Raw genomic sequence first — 26713 nt, forward strand, 5'->3', positions numbered from 1 at the left:
GACGAGACGACTAAGGAATACATTCGTGGTTACAAATCAAATTTGGAACTCTACACTCCTACACAACAATAGGCGGTGACGTATTTCAGAAATCACCTGCCGATTCGTACTGTTTTGTCGTTTTCAAAGTCTTCTTGGCAAACTTGGTTAGCACATTCTCCCTCAAACTGAGTTAATTACTGCATTTTCGTACCATTACAGTAGTTTAAAAGGCTTAAGGAAGCATCTTTGTCACAACAGAAAGGTAGTTTGAAAATTGGGCTGGCGACATAACAAAAAAACAAAAGGAAGGGAGCCAACAGCACCCGGGTTTCCCAGGCGGTGACCCATCCAAGTACTAGCCGGGCCCGATGATGCTTAACTTCGGTGATCGGACGAGAACCGGTGTATTCATCATGGTATGACCGTTGGCGCTCATCTAATGTAGGAGCACGGCAGAATTCGCGTTCGGCTTTTCTCCCAACACACAAAATGTTAGTTTTCGGCCGCATTTGACGAAAGCGCTTCCTTCCGCAACCGCCAGTTCCTCGAGGACGGCGCGGGGAGGCGCGCCCGGCGTCCCAGCAGAGCGACGGCCAAATTGGCGGGCGCACCGCCGCGTGTGTGAGACGCACTGCTGCTCGTTGCACCCCCTGTCATTCGCTGGGCGCGTGCAGCCTTCGACACTAGCGGAGGACGCATCTTGTCCCTGGTGTTCAGCGGAGGGCCTGTGCGGGGTGTGGCAGTGTCGTGCTGGAGGGCGCCACTGGTAGCGATGTGGGCTTCCTCGCCTCGCCTCGCCTCGCCTCGCCTCACACCAGGTGTCTGCGTAGTTTTCAGTGCATTCGCACCATTCCTATCCCTGTCCCTGTCCCCGTCCCGACTTGTCCCGACTTTGCTCGACTGCCGCTCGCTGCCGCTCGGGTCGTGGTCCATATCACAGCGCAAGCACGACAAACGTCTGCGGGACGAGACGAGACGACTAAGGAATACATTCGTGGTTACAAATCAAATTTGGAACTCTACACTCCTACACAACAATAGGCGGTGACGTATTTCAGAAATCACCTGCCGATTCGTACTGTTTTGTCGTTTTCAAAGTCTTCTTGGCAAACTTGGTTAGCACATTCTCCCTCAAACTGAGTTAATTACTGCATTTTCGTACCATTACAGTAGTTTAAAAGGCTTAAGGAAGCATCTTTGTCACAACAGAAAGGTAGTTTGAAAATTGGGCTGGCGACATAACAAAAAAACAAAAGGAAGGGAGCCAACAGCACCCGGGTTTCCCAGGCGGTCACCCATCCAAGTACTAGCCGGGCCCGATGATGCTTAACTTCGGTGATCGGACGAGAACCGGTGTATTCATCATGGTATGACCGTTGGCGCTCATCTAATGTAGGAGCACGGCAGAATTCGCGTTCGGCTTTTCTCCCAACACACAAAATGTTAGTTTTCGGCCGCATTTGACGAAAGCGCTTCCTTCCGCAACCGCCAGTTCCTCGAGGACGGCGCGGGGAGGCGCGCCCGGCGTCCCAGCAGAGCGACGGCCAAATTGGCGGGCGCACCGCCGCGTGTGTGAGACGCACTGCTGCTCGTTGCACCCCCTGTCATTCGCTGGGCGCGTGCAGCCTTCGACACTAGCGGAGGACGCATCTTGTCCCTGGTGTTCAGCGGAGGGCCTGTGCGGGGTGTGGCAGTGTCATGCTGGAGGGCGCCACTGGTAGCGATGTGGGCTTCCTCGCCTCGCCTCGCCTCGCCTCGCCTCACACCAGGTGTCTGCGTAGTTTGCAGTGCATTCGCACCATTCCTATCCCTGTCCCTGTCCCCGTCCCGACTTGTCCCGACTTTGCTCGACTGCCGCTCGCTGCCGCTCGGGTCGTGGTCCATATCACAGCGCAAGCACGACAAACGTCTGCGGGACGAGACGAGACGACTAAGGAATACATTCGTGGTTACAAATCAAATTTGGAGCTCTACACTCCTACACAACAATAGGCGGTGACGTATTTCAGAAATCACCTGCCGATTCGTACTGTTTTGTCGTTTTCAAAGTCTTCTTGGCAAACTTGGTTAGCACATTCTCCCTCAAACTGAGTTAATTACTGCATTTTCGTACCATTACAGTAGTTTAAAAGGCTTAAGGAAGCATCTTTGTCACAACAGAAAGGTAGTTTGAAAATTGGGCTGGCGACATAACAAAAAAACAAAAGGAAGGGAGCCAACAGCACCCGGGTTTCCCAGGCGGTCACCCATCCAAGTACTAGCCGGGCCCGATGATGCTTAACTTCGGTGATCGGACGAGAACCTGTGTATTCATCACTGTATGACCGTTGGCGCTCATCTAATGTAGGAGCACGGCAGAATTCGCGTTCGGCTTTTCTCCCAACACACAAAATGTTAGTTTTCGGCCGCATTTGACGAAAGCGCTTCCTTCCGCAACCGCCAGTTCCTCGAGGACGGCGCGGGGAGGCGCGCCCGGCGTCCCAGCAGAGCGACGGCCAAATTGGCGGGCGCACCGCCGCGTGTGTGAGACGCACTGCTGCTCGTTGCACCCCCTGTCATTCGCTGGGCGCGTGCAGCCTTCGACACTAGCGGAGGACGCATCTTGTCCCTGGTGTTCAGCGGAGGGCCTGTGCGGGGTGTGGCAGTGTCGTGCTGGAGGGCGCCACTGGTAGCGATGTGGGCTTCCTCGCCTCGCCTCGCCTCGCCTCGCCTCACACCAGGTGTCTGCGTAGTTTTCAGTGCATTCGCACCATTCCTATCCCTGTCCCTGTCCCCGTCCCGACTTGTCCCGACTTTGCTCTACTGCCGCTCGCTGCCGCTCGGGTCGTGGTCCATATGACAGCGCAAGCACGACAAACGTCTGCGGGACGAGACGAGACGACTAAGGAATACATTCGTGGTTACAAATCAAATTTGGAACTCTACACTCCTACACAACAATAGGCGGTGACGTATTTCAGAAATCACCTGCCGATTCGTACTGTTTTGTCGTTTTCAAAGTCTTCTTGGCAAACTTGGTTAGCACATTCTCCCTCAAACTGAGTTAATTACTGCATTTTCGTACCATTACAGTAGTTTAAAAGGCTTAAGGAAGCATCTTTGTCACAACAGAAAGGTAGTTTGAAAATTGGGCTGGCGACATAACAAAAAAACAAAAGGAAGGGAGCCAACAGCACCCGGGTTTCCCAGGCGGTGACCCATCCAAGTACTAGCCGGGCCCGATGATGCTTAACTTCGGTGATCGGACGAGAACCGGTGTATTCATCATGGTATGACCGTTGGCGCTCATCTAATGTAGGAGCACGGCAGAATTCGCGTTCGGCTTTTCTCCCAACACACAAAATGTTAGTTTTCGGCCGCATTTGACGAAAGCGCTTCCTTCCGCAACCGCCAGTTCCTCGAGGACGGCGCGGGGAGGCGCGCCCGGCGTCCCAGCAGAGCGACGGCCAAATTGGCGGGCGCACCGCCGCGTGTGTGAGACGCACTGCTGCTCGTTGCACCCCCTGTCATTCGCTGGGCGCGTGCAGCCTTCGACACTAGCGGAGGACGCATCTTGTCCCTGGTGTTCAGCGGAGGGCCTGTGCGGGGTGTGGCAGTGTCGTGCTGGTGGGCGCCACTGGTAGCGATGTGGGCTTCCTCGCCTCGCCTCGCCTCGCCTCGCCTCACACCAGGTGTCTGCGTAGTTTTCAGTGCATTCGCACCATTCCTATCCCTGTCCCTGTCCCCGTCCCGACTTGTCCCGACTTTGCTCTACTGCCGCTCGCTGCCGCTCGGGTCGTGGTCCATATGACAGCGCAAGCACGACAAACGTCTGCGGGACGAGACGAGACGACTAAGGAATACATTCGTGGTTACAAATCAAATTTGGAACTCTACACTCCTACACAACAATAGGCGGTGACGTATTTCAGAAATCACCTGCCGATTCGTACTGTTTTGTCGTTTTCAAAGTCTTCTTGGCAAACTTGGTTAGCACATTCTCCCTCAAACTGAGTTAATTACTGCATTTTCGTACCATTACAGTAGTTTAAAAGGCTTAAGGAAGCATCTTTGTCACAACAGAAAGGTAGTTTGAAAATTGGGCTGGCGACATAACAAAAAAACAAAAGGAAGGGAGCCAACAGCACCCGGGTTTCCCAGGCGGTCACCCATCCAAGTACTAGCCGGGCCCGATGATGCTTAACTTCGGTGATCGGACGAGAACCGGTGTATTCATCATGGTATGACCGTTGGCGCTCATCTAATGTAGGAGCACGGCAGAATTCGCGTTCGGCTTTTCTCCCAACACACAAAATGTTAGTTTTCGGCCGCATTTGACGAAAGCGCTTCCTTCCGCAACCGCCAGTTCCTCGAGGACGGCGCGGGGAGGCGCGCCCGGCGTCCCAGCAGAGCGACGGCCAAATTGGCGGGCGCACCGCCGCGTGTGTGAGACGCACTGCTGCTCGTTGCACCCCCTGTCATTCGCTGGGCGCGTGCAGCCTTCGACACTAGCGGAGGACTCATCTTGTCCCTGGTGTTCAGCGGAGGGCCTGTGCGGGGTGTGGCAGTGTCGTGCTGGAGGGCGCCACTGGTAGCGATGTGGGCTTCCTCGCCTCGCCTCGCCTCGCCTCGCCTCACACCAGGTGTCTGCGTAGTTTTCAGTGCATTCGCACCATTCCTATCCCTGTCCCTGTCCCCGTCCCGACTTGTCCCGACTTTGCTCGACTGCCGCTCGCTGCCGCTCGGGTCGTGGTCCATATCACAGCGCAAGCACGACAAACGTCTGCGGGACGAGACGAGACGTCTAAGGAATACATTCGTGGTTACAAATCAAATTTGGAACTCTACACTCCTACACAACAATAGGCGGTGACGTATTTCAGAAATCACCTGCCGATTCGTACTGTTTTGTCGTTTTCAAAGTCTTCTTGGCAAACTTGGTTAGCACATTCTCCCTCAAACTGAGTTAATTACTGCATTTTCGTACCATTACAGTAGTTTAAAAGGCTTAAGGAAGCATCTTTGTCACAACAGAAAGGTAGTTTGAAAATTGGGCTGGCGACATAACAAAAAAACAAAAGGAAGGGAGCCAACAGCACCCGGGTTTCCCATTCGGTGACCCATCCAAGTACTAGCCGGGCCCGATGATGCTTAACTTCGGTGATCGGACGAGAACCGGTGTATTCATCATGGTATGACCGTTGGCGCTCATCTAATGTAGGAGCACGGCAGAATTCGCGTTCGGCTTTTCTCCCAACACACAAAATGTTAGTTTTCGGCCGCATTTGACGAAAGCGCTTCCTTCCGCAACCGCCAGTTCCTCGAGGACGGCGCGGGGAGGCGCGCCAGGCGTCCCAGCAGAGCGACGGCCAAATTGGCGGGCGCACCGCCGCGTGTGTGAGACGCACTGCTGCTCGTTGCACCCCCTGTCATTCTCTGGGCGCGTGCAGCCTTCGACACTAGCGGAGGACGCATCTTGTCCCTGGTGTTCAGCGGAGGGCCTGTGCGGGGTGTGGCAGTGTCGTGCTGGAGGGCGCCACTGGTAGCGATGTGGGCTTCCTCGCCTCGCCTCGCCTCGCCTCGCCTCACACCAGGTGTCTGCGTAGTTTTCAGTGCATTCGCACCATTCCTATCCCTGTCCCTGTCCCCGTCCCGACTTGTCCCGACTTTGCTCGACTGCCGCTCGCTGCCGCTCGGGTCGTGGTCCATATCACAGCGCAAGCACGACAAACGTCTGCGGGACGAGACGAGACGTCTAAGGAATACATTCGTGGTTACAAATCAAATTTGGAACTCTACACTCCTACACAACAATAGGCGGTGACGTATTTCAGAAATCACCTGCCGATTCGTACTGTTTTGTCGTTTTCAAAGTCTTCTTGGCAAACTTGGTTAGCACATTCTCCCTCAAACTGAGTTAATTACTGCATTTTCGTACCATTACAGTAGTTTAAAAGGCTTAAGGAAGCATCTTTGTCACAACAGAAAGGTAGTTTGAAAATTGGGCTGGCGACATAACAAAAAAACAAAAGGAAGGGAGCCAACAGCACACGGGTTTCCCATTCGGTGACCCATCCAAGTACTAGCCGGGCCCGATGATGCTTAACTTCGGTGATCGGACGAGAACCGGTGTATTCATCATGGTATGACCGTTGGCGCTCATCTAATGTAGGAGCACGGCAGAATTCGCGTTCGGCTTTTCTCCCAACACACAAAATGTTAGTTTTCGGCCGCATTTGACGAAAGCGCTTCCTTCCGCAACCGCCAGTTCCTCGAGGACGGCGCGGGGAGGCGCGCCAGGCGTCCCAGCAGAGCGACGGCCAAATTGGCGGGCGCACCGCCGCGTGTGTGAGACGCACTGCTGCTCGTTGCACCCCCTGTCATTCTCTGGGCGCGTGCAGCCTTCGACACTAGCGGAGGACGCATCTTGTCCCTGGTGTTCAGCGGAGGGCCTGTGCGGGGTGTGGCAGTGTCGTGCTGGAGGGCGCCACTGGTAGCGATGTGGGCTTCCTCGCCTCGCCTCGCCTCGCCTCGCCTCACACCAGGTGTCTGCGTAGTTTTCAGTGCATTCGCACCATTCCTATCCCTGTCCCTGTCCCCGTCCCGACTTGTCCCGACTTTGCTCGACTGCCGCTCGCTGCCGCTCGGGTCGTGGTCCATATCACAGCGCAAGCACGACAAACGTCTGCGGGACGAGACGAGACGACTAAGGAATACATTCGTGGTTACAAATCAAATTTGGAACTCTACACTCCTACACAACAATAGGCGGTGACGTATTTCAGAAATCACCTGCCGATTCGTACTGTTTTGTCGTTTTCAAAGTCTTCTTGGCAAACTTGGTTAGCACATTCTCCCTCAAACTGAGTTAATTACTGCATTTTCGTACCATTACAGTAGTTTAAAAGGCTTAAGGAAGCATCTTTGTCACAACAGAAAGGTAGTTTGAAAATTGGGCTGGCGACATAACAAAAAAACAAAAGGAAGGGAGCCAACAGCACCCGGGTTTACCAGGCGGTCACCCATCCAAGTACTATCCGGGCCCGATGATGCTTAACTTCGGTGATCGGACGAGAACCGGTGTATTCATCATGGTATGGCCGTTGGCGCTCATCTAATGTAGGAGCACGGCAGAATTCGCGTTCGGCTTTTCTCCCAACACACAAAATGTTAGTTTTCGACCGCATTTGACGAAAGCGCTTCCTTCCGCAACCGCCAGTTCCTCGAGGACGGCGCGGGGAGGCGCGCCCGGAGTCATAGCAGAGCGACGGCCAAATTGGCGGGCGCACCGCCGCGTGTGTGAGACGCACTGCTGCTCGTTGCACCCCCTGTCATTCGCTGGGCGCGTGCAGCCTTCGACACTAGCGGAGGACGCATCTTGTCCCTGGTGTTCAGCGGAGGGCCTGTGCGGGGTGTGGCAGTGTCATGCTGGAGGGCGCCACTGGTAGCGATGTGGGCTTCCTCGCCTCGCCTCGCCTCACACCAGGTGTCTGCGTAGTTTGCAGTGCATTCGCACCATTCCTATCCCTGTCCCTGTCCCCGTTCCTATCCCTGTCCCTCTCCCCGTCCCGACTTGTCCCGACTTTGCTCGACTGCCGCTCGCTGCCGCTCGGGTCGTGGTCCATATGACAGCGCAAGCACGACAAACGTCTGCGGGACGAGACGAGACGACTAAGGAATACATTCGTGGTTACAAATCAAATTTGGAACTCTACACTCCTACACAACAATAGGCGGTGACGTATTTCAGAAATCACCTGCCGATTCGTACTGTTTTGTCGTTTTCAAAGTCTTCTTGGCAAACTTGGTTAGCACATTCTCCCTCAAACTGAGTTAATTACTGCATTTTCGTACCATTACAGTAGTTTAAAAGGCTTAAGGAAGCATCTTTGTCACAACAGAAAGGTAGTTTGAAAATTGGGCTGGCGACATAACAAAAAAACAAAAGGAAGGGAGCCAACAGCACCCGGGTTTACCAGGCGGTCACCCATCCAAGTACTATCCGGGCCCGATGATGCTTAACTTCGGTGATCGGACGAGAACCGGTGTATTCATCATGGTATGGCCGTTGGCGCTCATCTAATGTAGGAGCACGGCAGAATTCGCGTTCGGCTTTTCTCCCAACACACAAAATGTTAGTTTTCGACCGCATTTGACGAAAGCGCTTCCTTCCGCAACCGCCAGTTCCTCGAGGACGGCGCGGGGAGGCGCGCCCGGAGTCATAGCAGAGCGACGGCCAAATTGGCGGGCGCACCGCCGCGTGTGTGAGACGCACTGCTGCTCGTTGCACCCCCTGTCATTCGCTGGGCGCGTGCAGCCTTCGACACTAGCGGAGGACGCATCTTGTCCCTGGTGTTCAGCGGAGGGCCTGTGCGGGGTGTGGCAGTGTCATGCTGGAGGGCGCCACTGGTAGCGATGTGGGCTTCCTCGCCTCGCCTCGCCTCGCCTCGCCTCACACCAGGTGTCTGCGTAGTTTGCAGTGCATTCGCACCATTCCTATCCCTGTCCCTGTCCCCGTTCCTATCCCTGTCCCTCTCCCCGTCCCGACTTGTCCCGACTTTGCTCGACTGCCGCTCGCTGCCGCTCGGGTCGTGGTCCATATGACAGCGCAAGCACGACAAACGTCTGCGGGACGAGACGAGACGACTAAGGAATACATTCGTGGTTACAAATCAAATTTGGAACTCTACACTCCTACACAACAATAGGCGGTGACGTATTTCAGAAATCACCTGCCGATTCGTACTGTTTTGTCGTTTTCAAAGTCTTCTTGGCAAACTTGGTTAGCACATTCTCCCTCAAACTGAGTTAATTACTGCATTTTCGTACCATTACAGTAGTTTAAAAGGCTTAAGGAAGCATCTTTGTCACAACAGAAAGGTAGTTTGAAAATTGGGCTGGCGACATAACAAAAAAACAAAAGGAAGGGAGCCAACAGCACCCGGGTTTCCCAGGCGGTCACCCATCCAAGTACTAGCCGGGCCCGATGATGCTTAACTTCGGTGATCGGACGAGAACCGGTGTATTCATCATGGTATGACCGTTGGCGCTCATCTAATGTAGGAGCACGGCAGAATTCGCGTTCGGCTTTTCTCCCAACACACAAAATGTTAGTTTTCGGCCGCATTTGACGAAAGCGCTTCCTTCCGCAACCGCCAGTTCCTCGAGGACGGCGCGGGGAGGCGCGCCCGGCGTCCCAGCAGAGCGACGGCCAAATTGGCGGGCGCACCGCCGCGTGTGTGAGACGCACTGCTGCTCGTTGCACCCCCTGTCATTCGCTGGGCGCGTGCAGCCTTCGACACTAGCGGAGGACTCATCTTGTCCCTGGTGTTCAGCGGAGGGCCTGTGCGGGGTGTGGCAGTGTCGTGCTGGAGGGCGCCACTGGTAGCGATGTGGGCTTCCTCGCCTCGCCTCGCCTCGCCTCGCCTCACACCAGGTGTCTGCGTAGTTTTCAGTGCATTCGCACCATTCCTATCCCTGTCCCTGTCCCCGTCCCGACTTGTCCCGACTTTGCTCGACTGCCGCTCGCTGCCGCTCGGGTCGTGGTCCATATCACAGCGCAAGCACGACAAACGTCTGCGGGACGAGACGAGACGACTAAGGAATACATTCGTGGTTACAAATCAAATTTGGAACTCTACACTCCTACACAACAATAGGCGGTGACGTATTTCAGAAATCACCTGCCGATTCGTACTGTTTTGTCGTTTTCAAAGTCTTCTTGGCAAACTTGGTTAGCACATTCTCCCTCAAACTGAGTTAATTACTGCATTTTCGTACCATTACAGTAGTTTAAAAGGCTTAAGGAAGCATCTTTGTCACAACAGAAAGGTAGTTTGAAAATTGGGCTGGCGACATAACAAAAAAACAAAAGGAAGGGAGCCAACAGCACCCGGGTTTACCAGGCGGTCACCCATCCAAGTACTATCCGGGCCCGATGATGCTTAACTTCGGTGATCGGACGAGAACCGGTGTATTCATCATGGTATGGCCGTTGGCGCTCATCTAATGTAGGAGCACGGCAGAATTCGCGTTCGGCTTTTCTCCCAACACACAAAATGTTAGTTTTCGACCGCATTTGACGAAAGCGCTTCCTTCCGCAACCGCCAGTTCCTCGAGGACGGCGCGGGGAGGCGCGCCCGGCGTCATAGCAGAGCGACGGCCAAATTGGCGGGCGCACCGCCGCGTGTGTGAGACGCACTGCTGCTCGTTGCACCCCCTGTCATTCGCTGGGCGCGTGCAGCCTTCGACACTAGCGGAGGACGCATCTTGTCCCTGGTGTTCAGCGGAGGGCCTGTGCGGGGTGTGGCAGTGTCATGCTGGAGGGCGCCACTGGTAGCGATGTGGGCTTCCTCGCCTCGCCTCGCCTCGCCTCGCCTCACACCAGGTGTCTGCGTAGTTTGCAGTGCATTCGCACCATTCCTATCCCTGTCCCTGTCCCCGTTCCTATCCCTGTCCCTCTCCCCGTCCCGACTTGTCCCGACTTTGCTCGACTGCCGCTCGCTGCCGCTCGGGTCGTGGTCCATATGACAGCGCAAGCACGACAAACGTCTGCGGGACGAGACGAGACGACTAAGGAATACATTCGTGGTTACAAATCAAATTTGGAACTCTACACTCCTACACAACAATAGGCGGTGACGTATTTCAGAAATCACCTGCCGATTCGTACTGTTTTGTCGTTTTCAAAGTCTTCTTGGCAAACTTGGTTAGCACATTCTCCCTCAAACTGAGTTAATTACTGCATTTTCGTACCATTACAGTAGTTTAAAAGGCTTAAGGAAGCATCTTTGTCACAACAGAAAGGTAGTTTGAAAATTGGGCTGGCGACATAACAAAAAAACAAAAGGAAGGGAGCCAACAGCACCCGGGTTTCCCAGGCGGTCACCCATCCAAGTACTAGCCGGGCCCGATGATGCTTAACTTCGGTGATCGGACGAGAACCGGTGTATTCATCATGGTATGACCGTTGGCGCTCATCTAATGTAGGAGCACGGCAGAATTCGCGTTCGGCTTTTCTCCCAACACACAAAATGTTAGTTTTCGGCCGCATTTGACGAAAGCGCTTCCTTCCGCAACCGCCAGTTCCTCGAGGACGGCGCGGGGAGGCGCGCCCGGCGTCCCAGCAGAGCGACGGCCAAATTGGCGGGCGCACCGCCGCGTGTGTGAGACGCACTGCTGCTCGTTGCACCCCCTGTCATTCGCTGGGCGCGTGCAGCCTTCGACACTAGCGGAGGACTCATCTTGTCCCTGGTGTTCAGCGGAGGGCCTGTGCGGGGTGTGGCAGTGTCGTGCTGGAGGGCGCCACTGGTAGCGATGTGGGCTTCCTCGCCTCGCCTCGCCTCGCCTCGCCTCACACCAGGTGTCTGCGTAGTTTTCAGTGCATTCGCACCATTCCTATCCCTGTCCCTGTCCCCGTCCCGACTTGTCCCGACTTTGCTCGACTGCCGCTCGCTGCCGCTCGGGTCGTGGTCCATATCACAGCGCAAGCACGACAAACGTCTGCGGGACGAGACGAGACGACTAAGGAATACATTCGTGGTTACAAATCAAATTTGGAACTCTACACTCCTACACAACAATAGGCGGTGACGTATTTCAGAAATCACCTGCCGATTCGTACTGTTTTGTCGTTTTCAAAGTCTTCTTGGCAAACTTGGTTAGCACATTCTCCCTCAAACTGAGTTAATTACTGCATTTTCGTACCATTACAGTAGTTTAAAAGGCTTAAGGAAGCATCTTTGTCACAACAGAAAGGTAGTTTGAAAATTGGGCTGGCGACATAACAAAAAAACAAAAGGAAGGGAGCCAACAGCACCCGGGTTTACCAGGCGGTCACCCATCCAAGTACTATCCGGGCCCGATGATGCTTAACTTCGGTGATCGGACGAGAACCGGTGTATTCATCATGGTATGGCCGTTGGCGCTCATCTAATGTAGGAGCACGGCAGAATTCGCGTTCGGCTTTTCTCCCAACACACAAAATGTTAGTTTTCGACCGCATTTGACGAAAGCGCTTCCTTCCGCAACCGCCAGTTCCTCGAGGACGGCGCGGGGAGGCGCGCCCGGCGTCATAGCAGAGCGACGGCCAAATTGGCGGGCGCACCGCCGCGTGTGTGAGACGCACTGCTGCTCGTTGCACCCCCTGTCATTCGCTGGGCGCGTGCAGCCTTCGACACTAGCGGAGGACGCATCTTGTCCCTGGTGTTCAGCGGAGGGCCTGTGCGGGGTGTGGCAGTGTCATGCTGGAGGGCGCCACTGGTAGCGATGTGGGCTTCCTCGCCTCGCCTCGCCTCGCCTCGCCTCACACCAGGTGTCTGCGTAGTTTGCAGTGCATTCGCACCATTCCTATCCCTGTCCCTGTCCCCGTTCCTATCCCTGTCCCTCTCCCCGTCCCGACTTGTCCCGACTTTGCTCGACTGCCGCTCGCTGCCGCTCGGGTCGTGGTCCATATGACAGCGCAAGCACGACAAACGTCTGCGGGACGAGACGAGACGACTAAGGAATACATTCGTGGTTACAAATCAAATTTGGAACTCTACACTCCTACACAACAATAGGCGGTGACGTATTTCAGAAATCACCTGCCGATTCGTACTGTTTTGTCGTTTTCAAAGTCTTCTTGGCAAACTTGGTTAGCACATTCTCCCTCAAACTGAGTTAATTACTGCATTTTCGTACCATTACAGTAGTTTAAAAGGCTTAAGGAAGCATCTTTGTCACAACAGAAAGGTAGTTTGAAAATTGGGCTGGCGACATAACAAAAAAACAAAAGGAAGGGAGCCAACAGCACCCGGGTTTCCCAGGCGGTCACCCATCCAAGTACTAGCCGGGCCCGATGATGCTTAACTTCGGTGATCGGACGAGAACCGGTGTATTCATCATGGTATGACCGTTGGCGCTCATCTAATGTAGGAGCACGGCAGAATTCGCGTTCGGCTTTTCTCCCAACACACAAAATGTTAGTTTTCGGCCGCATTTGACGAAAGCGCTTCCTTCCGCAACCGCCAGTTCCTCGAGGACGGCGCGGGGAGGCGCGCCAGGCGTCCCAGCAGAGCGACGGCCAAATTGGCGGGCGCACCGCCGCGTGTGTGAGACGCACTGCTGCTCGTTGCACCCCCTGTCATTCGCTGGGCGCGTGCAGCCTTCGACACTAGCGGAGGACTCATCTTGTCCCTGGTGTTCAGCGGAGGGCCTGTGCGGGGTGTGGCAGTGTCGTGCTGGAGGGCGCCACTGGTAGCGATGTGGGCTTCCTCGCCTCGCCTCGCCTCGCCTCGCCTCACACCAGGTGTCTGCGTAGTTTTCAGTGCATTCGCACCATTCCTATCCCTGTCCCTGTCCCCGTCCCGACTTGTCCCGACTTTGCTCGACTGCCGCTCGCTGCCGCTCGGGTCGTGGTCCATATCACAGCGCAAGCACGACAAACGTCTGCGGGACGAGACGAGACGACTAAGGAATACATTCGTGGTTACAAATCAAATTTGGAACTCTACACTCCTACACAACAATAGGCGGTGACGTATTTCAGAAATCACCTGCCGATTCGTACTGTTTTGTCGTTTTCAAAGTCTTCTTGGCAAACTTGGTTAGCACATTCTCCCTCAAACTGAGTTAATTACTGCATTTTCGTACCATTACAGTAGTTTAAAAGGCTTAAGGAAGCATCTTTGTCACAACAGAAAGGTAGTTTGACAATTGGGCTGGCGACATAACAAAAAAACAAAAGGAAGGGAGCCAACAGCACCCGGGTTTCCCAGGCGGTCACCCATCCAAGTACTATCCGGGCCCGATGATGCTTAACTTCGGTGATCGGACGAGAACCGGTGTATTCATCATGGTATGGCCGTTGGCGCTCATCTAATGTAGGAGCACGGCAGAATTCGCGTTCGGCTTTTCTCCCAACACACAAAATGTTAGTTTTCGACCGCATTTGACGAAAGCGCTTCCTTCCGCAACCGCCAGTTCCTCGAGGACGGCGCGGGGAGGCGCGCCCGGCGTCATAGCAGAGCGACGGCCAAATTGGCGGGCGCACCGCCGCGTGTGTGAGACGCACTGCTGCTCGTTGCACCCCCTGTCATTCGCTGGGCGCGTGCAGCCTTCGACACTAGCGGAGGACGCATCTTGTCCCTGGTGTTCAGCGGAGGGCCTGTGCGGGGTGTGGCAGTGTCATGCTGGAGGGCGCCACTGGTAGCGATGTGGGCTTCCTCGCCTCGCCTCGCCTCGCCTCGCCTCACACCAGGTGTCTGCGTAGTTTGCAGTGCATTCGCACCATTCCTATCCCTGTCCCTGTCCCCGTTCCTATCCCTGTCCCTCTCCCCGTCCCGACTTGTCCCGACTTTGCTCGACTGCCGCTCGCTGCCGCTCGGGTCGTGGTCCATATGACAGCGCAAGCACGACAAACGTCTGCGGGACGAGACGAGACGACTAAGGAATACATTCGTGGTTACAAATCAAATTTGGAACTCTACACTCCTACACAACAATAGGCGGTGACGTATTTCAGAAATCACCTGCCGATTCGTACTGTTTTGTCGTTTTCAAAGTCTTCTTGGCAAACTTGGTTAGCACATTCTCCCTCAAACTGAGTTAATTACTGCATTTTCGTACCATTACAGTAGTTTAAAAGGCTTAAGGAAGCATCTTTGTCACAACAGAAAGGTAGTTTGAAAATTGGGCTGGCGACATAACAAAAAAACAAAAGGAAGGGAGCCAACAGCACCCGGGTTTCCCAGGCGGTCACCCATCCAAGTACTAGCCGGGCCCGATGATGCTTAACTTCGGTGATCGGACGAGAACCGGTGTATTCATCATGGTATGACCGTTGGCGCTCATCTAATGTAGGAGCACGGCAGAATTCGCGTTCGGCTTTTCTCCCAACACACAAAATGTTAGTTTTCGGCCGCATTTGACGAAAGCGCTTCCTTCCGCAACCGCCAGTTCCTCGAGGACGGCGCGGGGAGGCGCGCCCGGCGTCCCAGCAGAGCGACGGCCAAATTGGCGGGCGCACCGCCGCGTGTGTGAGACGCACTGCTGCTCGTTGCACCCCCTGTCATTCGCTGGGCGCGTGCAGCCTTCGACACTAGCGGAGGACTCATCTTGTCCCTGGTGTTCAGCGGAGGGCCTGTGCGGGGTGTGGCAGTGTCGTGCTGGAGGGCGCCACTGGTAGCGATGTGGGCTTCCTCGCCTCGCCTCGCCTCGCCTCGCCTCACACCAGGTGTCTGCGTAGTTTTCAGTGCATTCGCACCATTCCTATCCCTGTCCCTGTCCCCGTCCCGACTTGTCCCGACTTTGCTCGACTGCCGCTCGCTGCCGCTCGGGTCGTGGTCCATATCACAGCGCAAGCACGACAAACGTCTGCGGGACGAGACGAGACGACTAAGGAATACATTCGTGGTTACAAATCAAATTTGGAACTCTACACTCCTACACAACAATAGGCGGTGACGTATTTCAGAAATCACCTGCCGATTCGTACTGTTTTGTCGTTTTCAAAGTCTTCTTGGCAAACTTGGTTAGCACATTCTCCCTCAAACTGAGTTAATTACTGCATTTTCGTACCATTACAGTAGTTTAAAAGGCTTAAGGAAGCATCTTTGTCACAACAGAAAGGTAGTTTGAAAATTGGGCTGGCGACATAACAAAAAAACAAAAGGAAGGGAGCCAACAGCACCCGGGTTTACCAGGCGGTCACCCATCCAAGTACTATCCGGGCCCGATGATGCTTAACTTCGGTGATCGGACGAGAACCGGTGTATTCATCATGGTATGGCCGTTGGCGCTCATCTAATGTAGGAGCACGGCAGAATTCGCGTTCGGCTTTTCTCCCAACACACAAAATGTTAGTTTTCGACCGCATTTGACGAAAGCGCTTCCTTCCGCAACCGCCAGTTCCTCGAGGACGGCGCGGGGAGGCGCGCCCGGCGTCATAGCAGAGCGACGGCCAAATTGGCGGGCGCACCGCCGCGTGTGTGAGACGCACTGCTGCTCGTTGCACCCCCTGTCATTCGCTGGGCGCGTGCAGCCTTCGACACTAGCGGAGGACGCATCTTGTCCCTGGTGTTCAGCGGAGGGCCTGTGCGGGGTGTGGCAGTGTCATGCTGGAGGGCGCCACTGGTAGCGATGTGGGCTTCCTCGCCTCGCCTCGCCTCGCCTCGCCTCACACCAGGTGTCTGCGTAGTTTGCAGTGCATTCGCACCATTCCTATCCCTGTCCCTGTCCCCGTTCCTATCCCTGTCCCTCTCCCCGTCCCGACTTGTCCCGACTTTGCTCGACTGCCGCTCGCTGCCGCTCGGGTCGTGGTCCATATGACAGCGCAAGCACGACAAACGTCTGCGGGACGAGACGAGACGACTAAGGAATACATTCGTGGTTACAAATCAAATTTGGAACTCTACACTCCTACACAACAATAGGCGGTGACGTATTTCAGAAATCACCTGCCGATTCGTACTGTTTTGTCGTTTTCAAAGTCTTCTTGGCAAACTTGGTTAGCACATTCTCCCTCAAACTGAGTTAATTACTGCATTTTCGTACCATTACAGTAGTTTAAAAGGCTTAAGGAAGCATCTTTGTCACAACAGAAAGGTAGTTTGAAAATTGGGCTGGCGACATAACAAAAAAACAAAAGGAAGGGAGCCAACAGCACCCGGGTTTCCCAGGCGGTCACCCATCCAAGTACTAGCCGGGCCCGATGATGCTTAACTTCGGTGATCGGACGAGAACCGGTGTATTCATCATGGTATGACCGTTGGCGCTCATCTAATGTAGGAGCACGGCAGAATTCGCGTTCGGCTTTTCTCCCAACACACAAAATGTTAGTTTTCGGCCGCATTTGACGAAAGCGCTTCCTTCCGCAACCGCCAGTTCCTCGAGGACGGCGCGGGGAGGCGCGCCCGGCGTCCCAGCAGAGCGACGGCCAAATTGGCGGGCGCACCGCCGCGTGTGTGAGACGCACTGCTGCTCGTTGCACCCCCTGTCATTCGCTGGGCGCGTGCAGCCTTCGACACTAGCGGAGGACTCATCTTGTCCCTGGTGTTCAGCGGAGGGCCTGTGCGGGGTGTGGCAGTGTCGTGCTGGAGGGCGCCACTGGTAGCGATGTGGGCTTCCTCGCCTCGCCTCGCCTCGCCTCGCCTCACACCAGGTGTCTGCGTAGTTTTCAGTGCATTCGCACCATTCCTATCCCTGTCCCTGTCCCCGTCCCGACTTGTCCCGACTTTGCTCGACTGCCGCTCGCTGCCGCTCGGGTCGTGGTCCATATCACAGCGCAAGCACGACAAACGTCTGCGGGACGAGACGAGACGACTAAGGAATACATTCGTGGTTACAAATCAAATTTGGAACTCTACACTCCTACACAACAATAGGCGGTGACGTATTTCAGAAATCACCTGCCGATTCGTACTGTTTTGTCGTTTTCAAAGTCTTCTTGGCAAACTTGGTTAGCACATTCTCCCTCAAACTGAGTTAATTACTGCATTTTCGTACCATTACAGTAGTTTAAAAGGCTTAAGGAAGCATCTTTGTCACAACAGAAAGGTAGTTTGACAATTGGGCTGGCGACATAACAAAAAAACAAAAGGAAGGGAGCCAACAGCACCCGGGTTTCCCAGGCGGTCACCCATCCAAGTACTAGCCGGGCCCGATGATGCTTAACTTCGGTGATCGGACGAGAACCGGTGTATTCATCATGGTATGACCGTTGGCGCTCATCTAATGTAGGAGCACGGCAGAATTCGCGTTCGGCTTTTCTCCCAACACACAAAATGTTAGTTTTCGGCCGCATTTGACGAAAGCGCTTCCTTCCGCAACCGCCAGTTCCTCGAGGACGGCGCGGGGAGGCGCGCCAGGCGTCCCAGCAGAGCGACGGCCAAATTGGCGGGCGCACCGCCGCGTGTGTGAGACGCACTGCTGCTCGTTGCACCCCCTGTCATTCGCTGGGCGCGTGCAGCCTTCGACACTAGCGGAGGACGCATCTTGTCCCTGGTGTTCAGCGGAGGGCCTGTGCGGGGTGTGGCAGTGTCGTGCTGGAGGGCGCCACTGGTAGCGATGTGGGCTTCCTCGCCTCGCCTCGCCTCGCCTCGCCTCACACCAGGTGTCTGCGTAGTTTTCAGTGCATTCGCACCATTCCTATCCCTGTCCCTGTCCCCGTCCCGACTTGTCCCGACTTCGCTCGCTGCCGCTCGGGTCGTGGTCCATATCACAGCGCAAGCACGACAAACGTCTGCGGGACGAGACGAGACGACTAAGGAATACATTCGTGGTTACAAATCAAATTTGGAACTCTACACTCCTACACAACAATAGGCGGTGACGTATTTCAGAAATCACCTGCCGATTCGTACTGTTTTGTCGTTTTCAAAGTCTTCTTGGCAAACTTGGTTAGCACATTCTCCCTCAAACTGAGTTAATTACTGCATTTTCGTACCATTACAGTAGTTTAAAAGGCTTAAGGAAGCATCTTTGTCACAACAGAAAGGTAGTTTGAAAATTGGGCTGGCGACATAACAAAAAAACAAAAGGAAGGGAGCCAACAGCACCCGGGTTTACCAGGCGGTCACCCATCCAAGTACTATCCGGGCCCGATGATGCTTAACTTCGGTGATCGGACGAGAACCGGTGTATTCATCATGGTATGGCCGTTGGCGCTCATCCAATGTAGGAGCACGGCAGAATTCGCGTTCGGCTTTTCTCCCAACACACAAAATGTTATTTTTCTGCCGCATTTGACGAAAGCGCTTCCTTCCGCAACCGCCAGTTCCTCGAGGACGGCGCGGGGAGGCGCGCCCGGCGTCCCAGCAGAGCGACGGCCAAATTGGCGGGCGCACCGCCGCGTGTGTGAGACGCACTGCTGCTCGTTGCACCCCCTGTCATTCGCTGGGCGCGTGCAGCCTTCGACACTAGCGGAGGACGCATCTTGTCCCTGGTGTTCAGCGGAGGGCCTGTGCGGGGTGTGGCAGTGTCATGCTAGAGGGCGCCACTGGTAGCGATGTGGGCTTCCTCGCCTCGCCTCGCCTCGCCTCGCCTCACACCAGGTGTCTGCGTAGTTTGCAGTGCATTCGCACCATTCCTATCCCTGTCCCTGTCCCCGTTCCTATCCCTGTCCCTCTCCCCGTCCCGACTTGTCCCGACTTTGCTCGACTGCCGCTCGCTGCCGCTCGGGTCGTGGTCCATATGACAGCGCAAGCACGACAAACGTCTGCGGGACGAGACGAGACGACTAAGGAATACATTCGTGGTTACAAATCAAATTTGGAACTCTACACTCCTACACAACAATAGGCGGTGACGTATTTCAGAAATCACCTGCCGATTCGTACTGTTTTGTCGTTTTCAAAGTCTTCTTGGCAAACTTGGTTAGCACATTCTCCCTCAAACTGAGTTAATTACTGCATTTTCGTACCATTACAGTAGTTTAAAAGGCTTAAGGAAGCATCTTTGTCACAACAGAAAGGTAGTTTGAAAATTGGGCTGGCGACATAACAAAAAAACAAAAGGAAGGGAGCCAACAGCACCCGGGTTTCCCAGGCGGTCACCCATCCAAGTACTAGCCGGGCCCGATGATGCTTAACTTCGGTGATCGGACGAGAACCGGTGTATTCATCATGGTATGACCGTTGGCGCTCATCTAATGTAGGAGCACGGCAGAATTCGCGTTCGGCTTTTCTCCCAACACACAAAATGTTAGTTTTCGGCCGCATTTGACGAAAGCGCTTCCTTCCGCAACCGCCAGTTCCTCGAGGACGGCGCGGGGAGGCGCGCCCGGCGTCCCAGCAGAGCGACGGCCAAATTGGCGGGCGCACCGCCGCGTGTGTGAGACGCACTGCTGCTCGTTGCACCCCCTGTCATTCGCTGGGCGCGTGCAGCCTTCGACACTAGCGGAGGACTCATCTTGTCCCTGGTGTTCAGCGGAGGGCCTGTGCGGGGTGTGGCAGTGTCGTGCTGGAGGGCGCCACTGGTAGCGATGTGGGCTTCCTCGCCTCGCCTCGCCTCGCCTCGCCTCACACCAGGTGTCTGCGTAGTTTTCAGTGCATTCGCACCATTCCTATCCCTGTCCCTGTCCCCGTCCCGACTTGTCCCGACTTTGCTCGACTGCCGCTCGCTGCCGCTCGGGTCGTGGTCCATATCACAGCGCAAGCACGACAAACGTCTGCGGGACGAGACGAGACGACTAAGGAATACATTCGTGGTTACAAATCAAATTTGGAACTCTACACTCCTACACAACAATAGGCGGTGACGTATTTCAGAAATCACCTGCCGATTCGTACTGTTTTGTCGTTTTCAAAGTCTTCTTGGCAAACTTGGTTAGCACATTCTCCCTCAAACTGAGTTAATTACTGCATTTTCGTACCATTACAGTAGTTTAAAAGGCTTAAGGAAGCATCTTTGTCACAACAGAAAGGTAGTTTGAAAATTGGGCTGGCGACATAACAAAAAAACAAAAGGAAGGGAGCCAACAGCACCCGGGTTTACCAGGCGGTCACCCATCCAAGTACTATCCGGGCCCGATGATGCTTAACTTCGGTGATCGGACGAGAACCGGTGTATTCATCATGGTATGGCCGTTGGCGCTCATCTAATGTAGGAGCACGGCAGAATTCGCGTTCGGCTTTTCTCCCAACACACAAAATGTTAGTTTTCGACCGCATTTGACGAAAGCGCTTCCTTCCGCAACCGCCAGTTCCTCGAGGACGGCGCGGGGAGGCGCGCCCGGCGTCATAGCAGAGCGACGGCCAAATTGGCGGGCGCACCGCCGCGTGTGTGAGACGCACTGCTGCTCGTTGCACCCCCTGTCATTCGCTGGGCGCGTGCAGCCTTCGACACTAGCGGAGGACGCATCTTGTCCCTGGTGTTCAGCGGAGGGCCTGTGCGGGGTGTGGCAGTGTCATGCTGGAGGGCGCCACTGGTAGCGATGTGGGCTTCCTCGCCTCGCCTCGCCTCGCCTCGCCTCACACCAGGTGTCTGCGTAGTTTGCAGTGCATTCGCACCATTCCTATCCCTGTCCCTGTCCCCGTTCCTATCCCTGTCCCTCTCCCCGTCCCGACTTGTCCCGACTTTGCTCGACTGCCGCTCGCTGCCGCTCGGGTCGTGGTCCATATGACAGCGCAAGCACGACAAACGTCTGCGGGACGAGACGAGACGACTAAGGAATACATTCGTGGTTACAAATCAAATTTGGAACTCTACACTCCTACACAACAATAGGCGGTGACGTATTTCAGAAATCACCTGCCGATTCGTACTGTTTTGTCGTTTTCAAAGTCTTCTTGGCAAACTTGGTTAGCACATTCTCCCTCAAACTGAGTTAATTACTGCATTTTCGTACCATTACAGTAGTTTAAAAGGCTTAAGGAAGCATCTTTGTCACAACAGAAAGGTAGTTTGAAAATTGGGCTGGCGACATAACAAAAAAACAAAAGGAAGGGAGCCAACAGCACCCGGGTTTCCCAGGCGGTCACCCATCCAAGTACTAGCCGGGCCCGATGATGCTTAACTTCGGTGATCGGACGAGAACCGGTGTATTCATCATGGTATGACCGTTGGCGCTCATCTAATGTAGGAGCACGGCAGAATTCGCGTTCGGCTTTTCTCCCAACACACAAAATGTTAGTTTTCGGCCGCATTTGACGAAAGCGCTTCCTTCCGCAACCGCCAGTTCCTCGAGGACGGCGCGGGGAGGCGCGCCCGGCGTCCCAGCAGAGCGACGGCCAAATTGGCGGGCGCACCGCCGCGTGTGTGAGACGCACTGCTGCTCGTTGCACCCCCTGTCATTCGCTGGGCGCGTGCAGCCTTCGACACTAGCGGAGGACTCATCTTGTCCCTGGTGTTCAGCGGAGGGCCTGTGCGGGGTGTGGCAGTGTCGTGCTGGAGGGCGCCACTGGTAGCGATGTGGGCTTCCTCGCCTCGCCTCGCCTCGCCTCGCCTCACACCAGGTGTCTGCGTAGTTTTCAGTGCATTCGCACCATTCCTATCCCTGTCCCTGTCCCCGTCCCGACTTGTCCCGACTTTGCTCGACTGCCGCTCGCTGCCGCTCGGGTCGTGGTCCATATCACAGCGCAAGCACGACAAACGTCTGCGGGACGAGACGAGACGACTAAGGAATACATTCGTGGTTACAAATCAAATTTGGAACTCTACACTCCTACACAACAATAGGCGGTGACGTATTTCAGAAATCACCTGCCGATTCGTACTGTTTTGTCGTTTTCAAAGTCTTCTTGGCAAACTTGGTTAGCACATTCTCCCTCAAACTGAGTTAATTACTGCATTTTCGTACCATTACAGTAGTTTAAAAGGCTTAAGGAAGCATCTTTGTCACAACAGAAAGGTAGTTTGAAAATTGGGCTGGCGACATAACAAAAAAACAAAAGGAAGGGAGCCAACAGCACCCGGGTTTACCAGGCGGTCACCCATCCAAGTACTATCCGGGCCCGATGATGCTTAACTTCGGTGATCGGACGAGAACCGGTGTATTCATCATGGTATGGCCGTTGGCGCTCATCTAATGTAGGAGCACGGCAGAATTCGCGTTCGGCTTTTCTCCCAACACACAAAATGTTAGTTTTCGACCGCATTTGACGAAAGCGCTTCCTTCCGCAACCGCCAGTTCCTCGAGGACGGCGCGGGGAGGCGCGCCCGGCGTCATAGCAGAGCGACGGCCAAATTGGCGGGCGCACCGCCGCGTGTGTGAGACGCACTGCTGCTCGTTGCACCCCCTGTCATTCGCTGGGCGCGTGCAGCCTTCGACACTAGCGGAGGACGCATCTTGTCCCTGGTGTTCAGCGGAGGGCCTGTGCGGGGTGTGGCAGTGTCATGCTGGAGGGCGCCACTGGTAGCGATGTGGGCTTCCTCGCCTCGCCTCGCCTCGCCTCGCCTCACACCAGGTGTCTGCGTAGTTTGCAGTGCATTCGCACCATTCCTATCCCTGTCCCTGTCCCCGTTCCTATCCCTGTCCCTCTCCCCGTCCCGACTTGTCCCGACTTTGCTCGACTGCCGCTCGCTGCCGCTCGGGTCGTGGTCCATATGACAGCGCAAGCACGACAAACGTCTGCGGGACGAGACGAGACGACTAAGGAATACATTCGTGGTTACAAATCAAATTTGGAACTCTACACTCCTACACAACAATAGGCGGTGACGTATTTCAGAAATCACCTGCCGATTCGTACTGTTTTGTCGTTTTCAAAGTCTTCTTGGCAAACTTGGTTAGCACATTCTCCCTCAAACTGAGTTAATTACTGCATTTTCGTACCATTACAGTAGTTTAAAAGGCTTAAGGAAGCATCTTTGTCACAACAGAAAGGTAGTTTGAAAATTGGGCTGGCGACATAACAAAAAAACAAAAGGAAGGGAGCCAACAGCACCCGGGTTTCCCAGGCGGTCACCCATCCAAGTACTAGCCGGGCCCGATGATGCTTAACTTCGGTGATCGGACGAGAACCGGTGTATTCATCATGGTATGACCGTTGGCGCTCATCTAATGTAGGAGCACGGCAGAATTCGCGTTCGGCTTTTCTCCCAACACACAAAATGTTAGTTTTCGGCCGCATTTGACGAAAGCGCTTCCTTCCGCAACCGCCAGTTCCTCGAGGACGGCGCGGGGAGGCGCGCCCGGCGTCCCAGCAGAGCGACGGCCAAATTGGCGGGCGCACCGCCGCGTGTGTGAGACGCACTGCTGCTCGTTGCACCCCCTGTCATTCGCTGGGCGCGTGCAGCCTTCGACACTAGCGGAGGACTCATCTTGTCCCTGGTGTTCAGCGGAGGGCCTGTGCGGGGTGTGGCAGTGTCGTGCTGGAGGGCGCCACTGGTAGCGATGTGGGCTTCCTCGCCTCGCCTCGCCTCGCCTCGCCTCACACCAGGTGTCTGCGTAGTTTTCAGTGCATTCGCACCATTCCTATCCCTGTCCCTGTCCCCGTCCCGACTTGTCCCGACTTTGCTCGACTGCCGCTCGCTGCCGCTCGGGTCGTGGTCCATATCACAGCGCAAGCACGACAAACGTCTGCGGGACGAGACGAGACGACTAAGGAATACATTCGTGGTTACAAATCAAATTTGGAACTCTACACTCCTACACAACAATAGGCGGTGACGTATTTCAGAAATCACCTGCCGATTCGTACTGTTTTGTCGTTTTCAAAGTCTTCTTGGCAAACTTGGTTAGCACATTCTCCCTCAAACTGAGTTAATTACTGCATTTTCGTACCATTACAGTAGTTTAAAAGGCTTAAGGAAGCATCTTTGTCACAACAGAAAGGTAGTTTGACAATTGGGCTGGCGACATAACAAAAAAACAAAAGGAAGGGAGCCAACAGCACCCGGGTTTCCCAGGCGGTCACCCATCCAAGTACTAGCCGGGCCCGATGATGCTTAACTTCGGTGATCGGACGAGAACCGGTGTATTCATCATGGTATGACCGTTGGCGCTCATCTAATGTAGGAGCACGGCAGAATTCGCGTTCGGCTTTTCTCCCAACACACAAAATGTTAGTTTTCGGCCGCATTTGACGAAAGCGCTTCCTTCCGCAACCGCCAGTTCCTCGAGGACGGCGCGGGGAGGCGCGCCAGGCGTCCCAGCAGAGCGACGGCCAAATTGGCGGGCGCACCGCCGCGTGTGTGAGACGCACTGCTGCTCGTTGCACCCCCTGTCATTCGCTGGGCGCGTGCAGCCTTCGACACTAGCGGAGGACGCATCTTGTCCCTGGTGTTCAGCGGAGGGCCTGTGCGGGGTGTGGCAGTGTCGTGCTGGAGGGCGCCACTGGTAGCGATGTGGGCTTCCTCGCCTCGCCTCGCCTCGCCTCGCCTCACACCAGGTGGCTGCGTAGTTTTCAGTGCATTCGCACCATTCCTATCCCTGTCCCTGTCCCCGTCCCGACTTGTCCCGACTTCGCTCGCTGCCGCTCGGGTCGTGGTCCATATCACAGCGCAAGCACGACAAACGTCTGCGGGACGAGACGAGACGACTAAGGAATACATTCGTGGTTACAAATCAAATTTGGAACTCTACACTCCTACACAACAATAGGCGGTGACGTATTTCAGAAATCACCTGCCGATTCGTACTGTTTTGTCGTTTTCAAAGTCTTCTTGGCAAACTTGGTTAGCACATTCTCCCTCAAACTGAGTTAATTACTGCATTTTCGTACCATTACAGTAGTTTAAAAGGCTTAAGGAAGCATCTTTGTCACAACAGAAAGGTAGTTTGAAAATTGGGCTGGCGACATAACAAAAAAACAAAAGGAAGGGAGCCAACAGCACCCGGGTTTACCAGGCGGTCACCCATCCAAGTACTATCCGGGCCCGATGATGCTTAACTTCGGTGATCGGACGAGAACCGGTGTATTCATCATGGTATGGCCGTTGGCGCTCATCCAATGTAGGAGCACGGCAGAATTCGCGTTCGGCTTTTCTCCCAACACACAAAATGTTAGTTTTCGGCCGCATTTGACGAAAGCGCTTCCTTCCGCAACCGCCAGTTCCTCGAGGACGGCGCGGGGAGGCGCGCCCGGCGTCCCAGCAGAGCGACGGCCAAATTGGCGGGCGCACCGCCGCGTGTGTGAGACGCACTGCTGCTCGTTGCACCCCCTGTCATTCGCTGGGCGCGTGCAGCCTTCGACACTAGCGGAGGACGCATCTTGTCCCTGGTGTTCAGCGGAGGGCCTGTGCGGGGTGTGGCAGTGTCATGCTAGAGGGCGCCACTGGTAGCGATGTGGGCTTCCTCGCCTCGCCTCGCCTCGCCTCGCCTCACACCAGGTGTCTGCGTAGTTTGCAGTGCATTCGCACCATTCCTATCCCTGTCCCTGTCCCCGTTCCTATCCCTGTCCCTCTCCCCGTCCCGACTTGTCCCGACTTTGCTCGACTGCCGCTCGCTGCCGCTCGGGTCGTGGTCCATATGACAGCGCAAGCACGACAAACGTCTGCGGGACGAGACGAGACGACTAAGGAATACATTCGTGGTTACAAATCAAATTTGGAACTCTACACTCCTACACAACAATAGGCGGTGACGTATTTCAGAAATCACCTGCCGATTCGTACTGTTTTGTCGTTTTCAAAGTCTTCTTGGCAAACTTGGTTAGCACATTCTCCCTCAAACTGAGTTAATTACTGCATTTTCGTACCATTACAGTAGTTTAAAAGGCTTAAGGAAGCATCTTTGTCACAACAGAAAGGTAGTTTGAAAATTGGGCTGGCGACATAACAAAAAAACAAAAGGAAGGGAGCCAACAGCACCCGGGTTTCCCAGGCGGTCACCCATCCAAGTACTATCCGGGCCCGATGATGCTTAACTTCGGTGATCGGACGAGAACCGGTGTATTCATCATGGTATGGCCGTTGGCGCTCATCTAATGTAGGAGCACGGCAGAATTCGCGTTCGGCTTTTCTCCCAACACACAAAATGTTAGTTTTCGGCCGCATTTGACGAAAGCGCTTCCTTCCGCAACCGCCAGTTCCTCGAGGACGGCGCGGGGAGGCGCGCCCGGCGTCCCAGCAGAGCGACGGCCAAATTGGCGGGCGCACCGCCGCGTGTGTGAGACGCACTGCTGCTCGTTGCACCCCCTGTCATTCGCTGGGCGCGTGCAGCCTTCGACACTAGCGGAGGACGCATCTTGTCCCTGGTGTTCAGCGGAGGGCCTGTGCGGGGTGTGGCAGTGTCATGCTGGAGGGCGCCACTGGTAGCGATGTGGGCTACCTCGCCTCGCCTCGCCTCGCCTCGCCTCACACCAGGTGTCTGCGTAGTTTGCAGTGCATTCGC

At 54.9% G+C, this 26713-nt stretch overlaps 28 non-coding genes across 28 annotated transcripts; all 28 read right to left on the bottom strand.

Moving 5' to 3' along the window:
• Positions 1-293: 293 nt before the first annotated feature.
• LOC126115377 (5S ribosomal RNA) lies at positions 294-412 on the bottom strand. Its single transcript, XR_007525418.1, has one exon. It is a non-coding gene; the product is annotated as a 5S ribosomal RNA (ribosomal RNA).
• An 832-nt stretch (positions 413-1244) lies between these two features.
• On the bottom strand, positions 1245-1363 carry LOC126115220 (5S ribosomal RNA). Its single transcript, XR_007525276.1, has one exon. It is a non-coding gene; the product is annotated as a 5S ribosomal RNA (ribosomal RNA).
• Positions 1364-2195: 832 nt separating this feature from the next.
• On the bottom strand, positions 2196-2314 carry LOC126115483 (5S ribosomal RNA). The gene has a single exon (XR_007525514.1). It is a non-coding gene; the product is annotated as a 5S ribosomal RNA (ribosomal RNA).
• An 832-nt stretch (positions 2315-3146) lies between these two features.
• LOC126115378 (5S ribosomal RNA) lies at positions 3147-3265 on the bottom strand. Its single transcript, XR_007525419.1, has one exon. It is a non-coding gene; the product is annotated as a 5S ribosomal RNA (ribosomal RNA).
• Positions 3266-4097: 832 nt separating this feature from the next.
• Positions 4098-4216, bottom strand: LOC126115221 (5S ribosomal RNA). The gene has a single exon (XR_007525277.1). It is a non-coding gene; the product is annotated as a 5S ribosomal RNA (ribosomal RNA).
• An 832-nt stretch (positions 4217-5048) lies between these two features.
• On the bottom strand, positions 5049-5167 carry LOC126115448 (5S ribosomal RNA). The gene has a single exon (XR_007525482.1). It is a non-coding gene; the product is annotated as a 5S ribosomal RNA (ribosomal RNA).
• Positions 5168-5999: 832 nt separating this feature from the next.
• Positions 6000-6118, bottom strand: LOC126115484 (5S ribosomal RNA). The gene has a single exon (XR_007525515.1). It is a non-coding gene; the product is annotated as a 5S ribosomal RNA (ribosomal RNA).
• An 832-nt stretch (positions 6119-6950) lies between these two features.
• On the bottom strand, positions 6951-7069 carry LOC126115391 (5S ribosomal RNA). Its single transcript, XR_007525430.1, has one exon. It is a non-coding gene; the product is annotated as a 5S ribosomal RNA (ribosomal RNA).
• Positions 7070-7915: 846 nt separating this feature from the next.
• On the bottom strand, positions 7916-8034 carry LOC126115392 (5S ribosomal RNA). The gene has a single exon (XR_007525431.1). It is a non-coding gene; the product is annotated as a 5S ribosomal RNA (ribosomal RNA).
• An 856-nt stretch (positions 8035-8890) lies between these two features.
• Positions 8891-9009, bottom strand: LOC126115223 (5S ribosomal RNA). Its single transcript, XR_007525279.1, has one exon. It is a non-coding gene; the product is annotated as a 5S ribosomal RNA (ribosomal RNA).
• Positions 9010-9841: 832 nt separating this feature from the next.
• Positions 9842-9960, bottom strand: LOC126115393 (5S ribosomal RNA). Its single transcript, XR_007525432.1, has one exon. It is a non-coding gene; the product is annotated as a 5S ribosomal RNA (ribosomal RNA).
• An 856-nt stretch (positions 9961-10816) lies between these two features.
• LOC126115225 (5S ribosomal RNA) lies at positions 10817-10935 on the bottom strand. The gene has a single exon (XR_007525280.1). It is a non-coding gene; the product is annotated as a 5S ribosomal RNA (ribosomal RNA).
• Positions 10936-11767: 832 nt separating this feature from the next.
• On the bottom strand, positions 11768-11886 carry LOC126115394 (5S ribosomal RNA). The gene has a single exon (XR_007525433.1). It is a non-coding gene; the product is annotated as a 5S ribosomal RNA (ribosomal RNA).
• Positions 11887-12742: 856 nt separating this feature from the next.
• LOC126115226 (5S ribosomal RNA) lies at positions 12743-12861 on the bottom strand. Its single transcript, XR_007525281.1, has one exon. It is a non-coding gene; the product is annotated as a 5S ribosomal RNA (ribosomal RNA).
• Positions 12862-13693: 832 nt separating this feature from the next.
• LOC126115181 (5S ribosomal RNA) lies at positions 13694-13812 on the bottom strand. The gene has a single exon (XR_007525240.1). It is a non-coding gene; the product is annotated as a 5S ribosomal RNA (ribosomal RNA).
• Positions 13813-14668: 856 nt separating this feature from the next.
• On the bottom strand, positions 14669-14787 carry LOC126115227 (5S ribosomal RNA). The gene has a single exon (XR_007525282.1). It is a non-coding gene; the product is annotated as a 5S ribosomal RNA (ribosomal RNA).
• Positions 14788-15619: 832 nt separating this feature from the next.
• On the bottom strand, positions 15620-15738 carry LOC126115396 (5S ribosomal RNA). Its single transcript, XR_007525435.1, has one exon. It is a non-coding gene; the product is annotated as a 5S ribosomal RNA (ribosomal RNA).
• An 856-nt stretch (positions 15739-16594) lies between these two features.
• Positions 16595-16713, bottom strand: LOC126115228 (5S ribosomal RNA). Its single transcript, XR_007525283.1, has one exon. It is a non-coding gene; the product is annotated as a 5S ribosomal RNA (ribosomal RNA).
• Positions 16714-17545: 832 nt separating this feature from the next.
• On the bottom strand, positions 17546-17664 carry LOC126115229 (5S ribosomal RNA). Its single transcript, XR_007525284.1, has one exon. It is a non-coding gene; the product is annotated as a 5S ribosomal RNA (ribosomal RNA).
• An 821-nt stretch (positions 17665-18485) lies between these two features.
• Positions 18486-18604, bottom strand: LOC126115397 (5S ribosomal RNA). The gene has a single exon (XR_007525436.1). It is a non-coding gene; the product is annotated as a 5S ribosomal RNA (ribosomal RNA).
• Positions 18605-19460: 856 nt separating this feature from the next.
• Positions 19461-19579, bottom strand: LOC126115230 (5S ribosomal RNA). Its single transcript, XR_007525285.1, has one exon. It is a non-coding gene; the product is annotated as a 5S ribosomal RNA (ribosomal RNA).
• Positions 19580-20411: 832 nt separating this feature from the next.
• LOC126115398 (5S ribosomal RNA) lies at positions 20412-20530 on the bottom strand. The gene has a single exon (XR_007525437.1). It is a non-coding gene; the product is annotated as a 5S ribosomal RNA (ribosomal RNA).
• An 856-nt stretch (positions 20531-21386) lies between these two features.
• LOC126115231 (5S ribosomal RNA) lies at positions 21387-21505 on the bottom strand. The gene has a single exon (XR_007525286.1). It is a non-coding gene; the product is annotated as a 5S ribosomal RNA (ribosomal RNA).
• An 832-nt stretch (positions 21506-22337) lies between these two features.
• On the bottom strand, positions 22338-22456 carry LOC126115399 (5S ribosomal RNA). Its single transcript, XR_007525438.1, has one exon. It is a non-coding gene; the product is annotated as a 5S ribosomal RNA (ribosomal RNA).
• Positions 22457-23312: 856 nt separating this feature from the next.
• Positions 23313-23431, bottom strand: LOC126115232 (5S ribosomal RNA). Its single transcript, XR_007525287.1, has one exon. It is a non-coding gene; the product is annotated as a 5S ribosomal RNA (ribosomal RNA).
• An 832-nt stretch (positions 23432-24263) lies between these two features.
• Positions 24264-24382, bottom strand: LOC126115233 (5S ribosomal RNA). Its single transcript, XR_007525288.1, has one exon. It is a non-coding gene; the product is annotated as a 5S ribosomal RNA (ribosomal RNA).
• An 821-nt stretch (positions 24383-25203) lies between these two features.
• On the bottom strand, positions 25204-25322 carry LOC126115400 (5S ribosomal RNA). The gene has a single exon (XR_007525439.1). It is a non-coding gene; the product is annotated as a 5S ribosomal RNA (ribosomal RNA).
• An 856-nt stretch (positions 25323-26178) lies between these two features.
• On the bottom strand, positions 26179-26297 carry LOC126115182 (5S ribosomal RNA). The gene has a single exon (XR_007525241.1). It is a non-coding gene; the product is annotated as a 5S ribosomal RNA (ribosomal RNA).
• Positions 26298-26713: the final 416 nt, after the last annotated feature.

Source organism: Schistocerca cancellata, unplaced genomic scaffold, assembly GCF_023864275.1.
Source record: "Schistocerca cancellata isolate TAMUIC-IGC-003103 unplaced genomic scaffold, iqSchCanc2.1 HiC_scaffold_317, whole genome shotgun sequence".
Lineage (NCBI taxonomy): Eukaryota > Metazoa > Arthropoda > Insecta > Orthoptera > Acrididae > Schistocerca > Schistocerca cancellata.